At 44.4% G+C, this 9,080-nt stretch overlaps 1 protein-coding gene across 6 annotated transcripts in view; it reads left to right on the top strand.

Moving 5' to 3' along the window:
* BCL2L14 (BCL2 like 14) overlaps positions 1 to 9,080 on the top strand; it is a 42,835-nt gene that overhangs the window by 6,123 nt on the left and 27,632 nt on the right. The window contains exon 1 of one of the 6 annotated variants that reach the window (XM_006164800.3): positions 7,631 to 7,810. The exons of the other annotated variants lie outside the window; for them this stretch is intronic. The gene's annotated coding sequence lies outside the window, so the exon portion shown is untranslated. Of the gene's footprint in view, positions 1 to 7,630; positions 7,811 to 9,080 lie in introns of those variants that run through there. 6 annotated transcript variants of the gene reach the window in all.

Raw genomic sequence — 9,080 nt, 5'->3', positions numbered from 1 at the left:
AGAAAAACTGAATCTCTTTCCCCTACTGCAAAACCCCCATCACAGGAGACCCTACATCTGTGGCAAAAGTCCTAACATCTGCCTTACCATTTTCACAAGGGCCTGGATTTTTTTTTTTTTTTCCAGTTTTGCCAGATATCTCATGTGCTTGATGGAGAAAGACACAGAGAGAGAAAAAGGGAAATCACCCTCCATGAGGCATGGTCATACTGCAATCCCTTCTCCTCCATTTCTCCCTCTTTTTTTGGGATTTTGGGCACACACGCACCCAGTGTGTTTCTCAAGGAACTAGGTCCAGGACTTGACCCACGCAGTTGGCCATGTGGACGCAGCTGTCAACCACCACACCACAGGCTGGCCCTAATTTTTCTCTACCATTTCCTTAGGGCCTATAAGAACTTTTCGTCTTGAAACAAGTGTCTTTGTGCTTTCTTCTCTATGTCACTCTCTTGTACCCCTCCCCTAGAAGAGGTTCTACTCCAAGACTGTGGCTGGGGAGCTTGGGCCCTCCTATGCTCTGTTATATCTGCATTATTGTGTTTAACCAAACTACATTGGCCTGAGGAAGCCTCCATACTTCCGTACTTGAGTTCTTATAAACCAATCACAACTCAACTAGGAGTCTCTTTTCTTAACAAATAGCGAGTCAGCAGCCCCGCTTCAGCAAACGCTCGGCCCACAGTTTAGACTGCGTCCAGGTAGACAAACACTGAGCCCAACCAGCCCAGCTGTTTCCCTGCCTCGCTTTCCTCACTTCTACTTTCTCAGGGTCACTTTCATTTTCCTGCCCGTAAATGTTACTTGACCACGCGCACCTTGGAGTTCCACAAACCAGTTCGGGGAGCTGCCCAATTTGCAAATCATTCTTTGCTCAGTTAAACTGTGCTAAGTGAGATTTGTCTCGAGTGTTTCTTTTAACATCTGTAAATGTGCCAGTAACTAAGCCGTTGATTAGACGCACAGTCAGAAACAGAAGCATGAGATCTCTATCCAAATGCATCTCAATCAGTTAAGCATACGAAGATCCTGAAAAGAAACCAAGGTCCAGAAATTTTAAGTTGAGTTAGCCAATTTGTTTAAAGAATCATTTATTTGATTTGATTTATTATTATTATTTTTTAAACTTTGCTATAGGGTACATGCACTCTCCAGAGAGAGAGAGACAGAGAGAGGGAAAGTGGGAAAGCAAACCGTCGGGGCCAGCAGATGGTGTGGTAGTTAAGGTGCTGGACTCCCATATGGCTGACTACAATGCCAGTCCTGGACCTGGTGGCTTCTTTCTCACCCTCCATTTCTCTCTCTCTCTCTCTCTCCGTCTCTCTCTCTCTAGTTAAATATAATCATTAATGGGGAAGTCCAGCGCCTTAGCCACTACACCATCCAGTTAGCCAATTTTAAAAGATAATTTTTTAAAAGTAAAACTCATAACTCATAATAGTAATCATAATCAAAAACAAACAAACAAAAAACAACAACAACAAAAATAAAACAATTAAAGTGACCAGCAGTTAGCGTAATGGCTATGTCGCTGGACTCCCATGTAGTCGACCGTGGTTCGAGTCCCAGACCCGGTGGCTTAAACTCACGCCGGGCGCGTGTGCGTGCATGCCCAAGATCCTGAGAGGAGAATGGAGGAGAAGGGATTGCGGCGTGACCATCCCCCCTGGGGGGTGATTTCTCGCTTTCTGTCTCTCTGTCTTTCTGCCTTTTTGATGAGTGCACATGCCCTATAGCAAAAACCTCTCCAAAAAATAAAATAAATAAAATAGTAACCCTAATCATATCAAAGACTATATGCCAAATATTTTATTTAACTAATTTAACTGCAGCTACTTGAATATTATAACCAGTTCAAAGAACTCCAACAATCCATACATGGACAGCCAGAGAAGAAATACTGAAAAGAATTTATGAACAGAAGCAAAACTGGAAAAACCAGTCAATATCTACAGGACCAGAGATAGTTGCCTTGCATGGGAGACAATTTTCATTTCAACGGGAGGGACCATTTGCATCACTCTCAGTGTTCTGTAAGTTAACTTGTGTCTCTAGTTTTGTAAAATAGTTTCATCAAAGCCCTCAAAGGAGCATGTCACTATAAAGCAGATAATCTCCGAAGGTTCCAACATTCCATCGAAAGGATATAAATCTCTTCAGTCTTTCTCACCAAAGTCAAATGGTGGTAACAATGAGTCCAGAAAAGAAAGAGGATAAGGAGCATCGACAAAGGGATACACCTAAACAGTGTTAAGAAAATGATCAGGAACTAGTAGTGGTGTGGTGGTTAAGGCGCTAGATCCCACATCGGCTACTGGGTAGTTCAAGTCCCAGATCTGGTGGTTTGAAAAATATGCTGGGTACATGTACATGCATGTCCAAAATCCTGAGAGAAAAATGGAGGAGAAGGGACTGCAGCTTAGTCATGGCCTCTAGAGAGTGATGTCTCACTTTCCCTCTCTCTTTCTCTGTCTCTCTGTGGTGAGCACACACACCCTGCAGTAAATGTTTTTAAGAAAAAAAGAGAGAAAGAGAAAGAAACAGAGAGAGACGAGAGGAAGGAAGGAAGAAAAAGAAAACAGAAGACAGTCAAGGTCAGCAGTTAGAATCACATGCTCCAAAAACAGCCTGGGTTCCCTTGACCCCAGTCCTGCCACATGGGTTGTATCAAACCTTGGGCAATTTCACCGAGCCCTCCTCTGCCGTAGTCTCCTCATCTATAAGATGGGCAAAATGGAAAGTGCCTACTCCACAGCCGAGCTAAATGATGGCCGTTACTGTGAAGCCTGTCTGTGGCCGGGAAAACATATCTACCTTTACCCCAAAGTCGATGCCCAACTAGGCCCAGAATTCCCTCCTCACGATCACAAGCTCGCCCATAAGATGAACATTAATTCTCCCTCCAAGGTTCCCACTGCTTCTCCTAGACTCAGGTTATAGCGCTTTGTCACCACAGCTTCCTTTGACTTAAAGACGATATTGGCTCACGGAAGAGGTGCTCTTTGTCAGAGGATTTCAACAGCAGTCGAAGCAATGCAGTCACCTGTCAGAATGGCATCCTGCTTCCATGCCAGGGTGATCTCTGTACCAAAGCATCGGCCAGCACCAGGCGGGGTTGTGGCAGAAGTGAAGGTGGAGCCACATGAGAAGGAGCCTGGGTCTCACTCCAGGACCCCAGTGAGCACGCCAGGTGACCCAGGCTGGCTGAGACCAAGGGTGGGCGGCAGAATGAAGACCCTTTAAGGGGGGGAGTCTCTCTCTTTCTCTCTCTCTGAAGTAATAAAACTTTTTTTCTTAAAAAAAAGAAAAGGCATCATTCATCTTGCCTCTATCCCACACCATCACCTCAAGTCCTATTATTTGTCTTTACCCAAACCACAAGTTACGAGATGTCCTTAAAGCCACAGGAAAGGAGGGTGCGGGGGGGGACCTTTTCCTTTACCTTCCTTAATTCTCTGGCTGGGTTCCTACAAATTACACTGACAAAACACAGACTGAACAGAAGAAAAACAGGTACCAGATGGAGCAGCAGTAAAACTTGATTACCCTGTGAGACAATCGCACATGGGAACATTTCTGGTTCAAGTCTAGGGACCTCCTTGAGTACATAAGCCTGTCCATGATCCAGGGTTGGCTGAAGCTAGGGCAGACTGAGGCATCAGGTCCCTAAAGGTGGTGCACACAGTCTCTCTGTCTCTCTTTTACTTAATGAAGAAATTTAAACACACACACACACACAAGAATTTCCAAGTCAGACTATGGTATGGTGATGAGAGTGACTGGATTTCATATGATCAACTGTGCAGTTCTAGTCTCAGACCCAACGGCTTGAGAAACACACGGGGGCATGACCATCTCTCATGGCGTTGCTTTCTCCTTTCTCTCTCTCTTATGTAACCTCTAGTAAAATTAAAAAAAATAAAAGAATGTTCATATCTGACTAATGGGAACCCATTCAGGTTGGCTTCAAAGGAAGGAAGACAGAAAGGAAAAGAAAGAGAGAGAGAGGAAATGAGATAGAAGGAACAAACCAGAAAGAAGAAATAAAAAGGAGACAAAAAGGAAGGAAGAGAAAAAGAAGAAAGGAAGAAGGAAAAGGATAAAGGAAGGAAGAAAGAGAAAATGAAGGGAAGGAAGAAAGAATGAGAAAGAAGAAAAGAAAGAAAGAAAGAAAGAAAGAAAGAAAGAAAGAAAGAAAGAAAGAAAGAAAGAAAGAAAGAAAGAAAGAAAGAAAGAGAAAGAAAACAAAAAGAAGAAAGAAAAAGGAGAGAACAAGGGGGAAATCTATGAACACAGGCTGTGGAGAGCCACGGGAGAACTCGACGATGGTTGGCACTTGGGCGTGCAGAACATCATAACAAAAACCATCAGTTTGTAGAAAAGTGATAAGACAGACCAAAATACCCTTCTGCCGGGATGGCAGATTTGGCGTGGCATGGAGAGAAAGGGCGATGGGCGTGGCAGACATCTGAAAAGTAGGTGTCTATTGCTATCACAGAAAGAGGGAAAAACACCAATTCGTTAACAGTATTTGGCACTGAGTGATGGAATTATGGTGACGGTTATTTTATCATGTATGCTGTTTTATATTTTGCAAATTTCCTGCGACAGTTTGTATATTTTTAGCATCAGGATAAAAGTAGGTTTTGTTCCGCTGTGTTTTAATATATGACATATATTGATTCGTGTCCTTGGTATGTGCCAGCTTGGAAGGTGTGGGAGGTCTGAAGTGACAGTCCCTGTCCTCAATGAGCTTGTCCCTCCTCACATTCATAGTCACCTTGCCAAGACCTTTCAAGAGTCTCTGAAGGAACTTAAAAGAGTTTGTGGAAAACCTAATTAAAATACAAGCTTATTTTGGAACAAATCATTTTCAAATTTATGCATAGATTTTTACAATACATATTTTTTTTAATTGCCAGAAGGTACATATGCTAACCAGAGAGAGATGGGCGGGGGGGTGGGGAGCAGAATGTACCTCCCAATGGGGTATGGTCATGTTGCAATCTCTTCTCCTTTATTTCTCCATCTTGTTAGGTTTGGGACATGCACTCACACCTGCCTGATATGTTTTTGAAGCTGCTGGGACCAAGACTTGAACTGCAGACAGCCATGTAGGATCCAGCTCCCTTAACCACTGGGTGATAGGGCTGATTCATAATATGCATTTTCTGTGAAGTTTTTGAAGACTCCATGTAAATGATTTTTGCAACACGTGGCATTTAGCTAGCAATTCCTAATTCTAATAACAACCACAGCTCACAGAATGTAATTTAGTTATTGATTGTAGGCATTTGTTTAATTTTGAATGGTTTCAAATGACTATACCAGGAGTCTTACAATTTTTCAAGGGGACCAGCCACTGGCATGGTGGTTAAGGCAGCTGGATCCTGTGTAATCTAACAGAAAACACACCAGGTGCATATATGTGTGTGTGCCAAAATCCTGAGAGGAGAATGGAAGAGAAACGATCGCAGTATGGCCATCCCCGTGGGGGAAGGGGTTGCTTTCTCTCTCTCTCTCTCTCTCTCTCTCCAGTAAGTGCACATGTCCTCTGGGAAGTTAAAAAAAAATAGACTTCATGGAAAATGTACATTACAAAAAAAATTGTGCATGGATTTCATTATGGTTTAGATGAGAGTTTGTCCCCCCCCCAAAAGGTTCATGTGTTAGAGTTTTATCTTGGTGGCAGTGGTGAGATTTCCCTCAAGGGTTCATGTTTCAGAAGTTGGTTGTACTGTAAGGACAATGAGTGAAAACTTATTCCCTTCGTGGGATTAATCCCCCCAGAATGGGCCCTTTGGGTGTGACAAAGTTTGTGACAAAGTCCTGAGGGTTGGCCCAAGGTTTGAGTTCTGGTGTGTACAGAAGGAAGAGAAATGAGGTACGCAGAGCGCACAGGATACAGACCACACTGTGCTCTGCTCAGATTCTGCCTTCCACTGTTTTGTGATGTCTTTGGACTTTCCAGACACTAGAACGGGGAGATTGGCCAATAGGACTCTTATTTTCTTTGTAAATCACCCAGTCTCAGGTGTTTCTGTTAATGTGAAAATGGACTACGGTTTAGAAATGTTTTTTGCAGCAAGGTGACCTTGAACTTTTATTCCAGTCCTCACAAACTTTTTGAAGCATGCTCATATTTCATCTTATTGAAAAAGATCGTAAGTTTTTTTAAGGAGGTAAAACATCCCTGATGTGTCTTTAATACTCCCTAAGTAGACAAGACTGGTGGACGTTGTGTACAGTAAACATCACCGTGTGTCTCTCCTGGGTCTGTTTGCCTAATATTTAAATGACCACAGCTTCCCCGACTTTAATGAAAATAGCCTTAATTCCCCTTTCACCATTCACACTTCCTTCATCTTCCATTTCAACCAGCCAGTGCTCAAGGTTTCATGGTCACAAGTCTGGCCATAAATGTCTGTGTCAGTTAAGAATCCACATAGACCATAAAATCATATGTAACTTTCTCATTTTACATACACAGGAAATTGTATCTCTCAGATCATGACATAAGGTTTTTAAATGAGTTTAGGTGGTTTTTACTATGGTTGAGGTTAGATTCTTTTTTATCGTTAATTTTTTTTTTATTTTTTATTTAAGAGTGATTTTTGCTATGGGGTGCATGCACTCACCGGAGACACAGAGAAAGACAGAGAGAGAGAAAGCGAGAGATCACCTCCCAGTGGGGATGGACACGCCGTAATCCCTTCTCCAGTCTCCTCCTGAGGTTTTGGGCACACGCGTTTCTGACATGAGTTTCAAGCTTCTGGGTCCGGGATTCAAACTGCAGTCAGCCAGGTGGAAGTGCAACACCTCAACCACTATACAACCAGCTGGTCTTTTTATAGTTAAATTTAAAAATGTATTTCTTTCATAAAAAAGATGGCGAGACAGAGACAGGAACCCTTAACAGGGTCTTCATGCCACGACCCTCCCCCAGCCCTGCAGCTAGCCAGGATCACAGTGATCCAGCTGGCCGAGATCAACCTGGGATTCAAACTTGGAGCCTTTCTGCATGGTTTCCAGGATTGCCATACTGTATGTACCACAATCCGATGCGGTCACCCTGCAATCCCGTCTTCATTTCCCCATTTTCTCAGGATACCAGGCACACATGCACACGTGCCCAGTATGTTTTTCAAGCCATCAGGCCAGGTTTGGAGCCACAGTCGGCCATGTGGGATTCAGTTTCTCTGAACCACGAGTCTGTGAGGACAGTCCAATTTTTGAGTCTTATGAGAGAGGTCACACAATGTACTATAAACCTAGAAAGACCACGATTTGGGGCTCGGCTGCACTAATAGGGATGCCTAGCAAGATACTTCATGTCACTGAACCTTGGTTTCCTCGTCTATGCAGTGGGATTCCTAACACCTGCCACTTGCATGACGATGAAACGTGATCCAGTCACCTGTAACATGGTAGATAGACAGTAAACACCGGCTAAACTAATACAACAGAGAAGAGTAAAGAAGTACAGGAGAACACTCACCTGCTTGTCCTTAAGGGCAGTGAAAGTGATTGTAAAGGAGGCAGAACTTGTTTCAGAGTCAAATTACATGAACAAAGTTCAGCCAGTCAGTTAGCAAGCTGAGGGCGAGGCTAAACCAGGAAGTGGCTCTCTTCTCCTAAACCTGAACAGGCTGTCCTGGCTTAGAAGCTTTAAATCGCATGAGCCTTTCTACATGAGAAGCCAGGAAGATCTGTTGGAAGTTTCCTCTTGAGTTTCGTGGAGAGACTCAGGTAGAGAAACAGCCTACGGCCACCAGCCCTGCCTCAGGAGAAGCCACTGCAGCTCCCAGACCAGGTAACCCCAGGAGGCCATAATCTTCACTCAGCCTTCTCAGGAGCTAAGCGTGGGCTCTCTAGCCCTGATTTGCTGAAGGAGCCCATCCAACCAGGGGACCTATTTACTGGGTTTATTTAAAAGTTCTTATGTAAGTCACAGGGCTCAAAATGACATTGAGAATCTGATTTATTGGGATTTCAAGGAAAGGGAAAGATAATTTAGGTTTCTCTTTCATTTCCCCTTTGCTACAGAGAGTTTTGGGTCATTCAGTTAAGAATATACCGTACAACTGGTTGAGTGATTTTAATATTATGCAGTCCCCTCTAGAATATATGTGGGGTCTTCAAAACGTTCATAGAAAATGCATATTATAGAATTCTATGCATGGAATTCCAATGTTTTGCACCAAAATAAACTCATGCCTTAATTCCATTTTCCACCAACTTCTTGACCCCTAGTATGACAAGGCATGTGATGGCATGACAGCCATTCTGTGCCAACTAGAGACCATGGGGGTGCCAACTTCCTGCCCTAGAGCAGGGACTAGGCCAAGGAAGGCAATCCCTGGTTTGAGCCCTGGGCTCTCCCTGCAGGCAGAAGGGCTAGTCCTGGTGGACTCCCAAGACTTCCTTGAGGCCCAGGCTAAGGTAAAATGGGAGTCCGCGCCCTCCCTCCAGAAAGCCCTCTACTAAAGCCCTCGGTTCCCCACTAGAGCTTTAGTCCCTTTAATGGATGAATATGACCTAAAGTTTTGTCTCTTGCGTTTCGCGTCTGTTGTGGGAAGTGAGACAATTTACCTCATTCCTCCTTTCACCTTTAGCATTAAAGACCATGTCAGGCTCAAAGATGACAGACAGGGCAGAGAGAATGAAGCCTTGCAGAGACCTGAAGGGATAAGGGGTACAGACAATCTCTGAAGGGCAGATGTGGGCACAGGACAGGCTACCAGGAAAACTGAGCTATGCTTGGGGCCAGGCGCCACTCCCGGGATGGGGGTCCACACCTGTGAGTTAAGCTCAGGCCTCAGCTGCAGGTCCAGAGCACATGGCATCAGCTCCTTTGCTGGCCTATTGCCAAAGCGTTCCCCACCCGGATGGGGGGGCGGGGGCACAGGGAACAAGTGTAGCTCTGACTCCAGTATAACTCGGGCACCAGGTCGAGGCAGCCTGTGGGCATGGACGATGGTCGCCCTGCTGCTTCCTATGTGCTCATCCAGCACCCGCCACCTGAAGGAAGTGAGGTCTGACCTCAGCAAAGGAATGCACAAGCTAGCAAAGTCCGGAAAGAG

Source organism: Tupaia chinensis, unplaced genomic scaffold, assembly GCF_000334495.1.
Source record: "Tupaia chinensis unplaced genomic scaffold, TupChi_1.0 Scaffold143728_1, whole genome shotgun sequence".
Taxonomy (NCBI): domain Eukaryota; kingdom Metazoa; phylum Chordata; class Mammalia; order Scandentia; family Tupaiidae; genus Tupaia; species Tupaia belangeri.
This window is presented reverse-complemented; position numbering and strand designations above follow the sequence as displayed.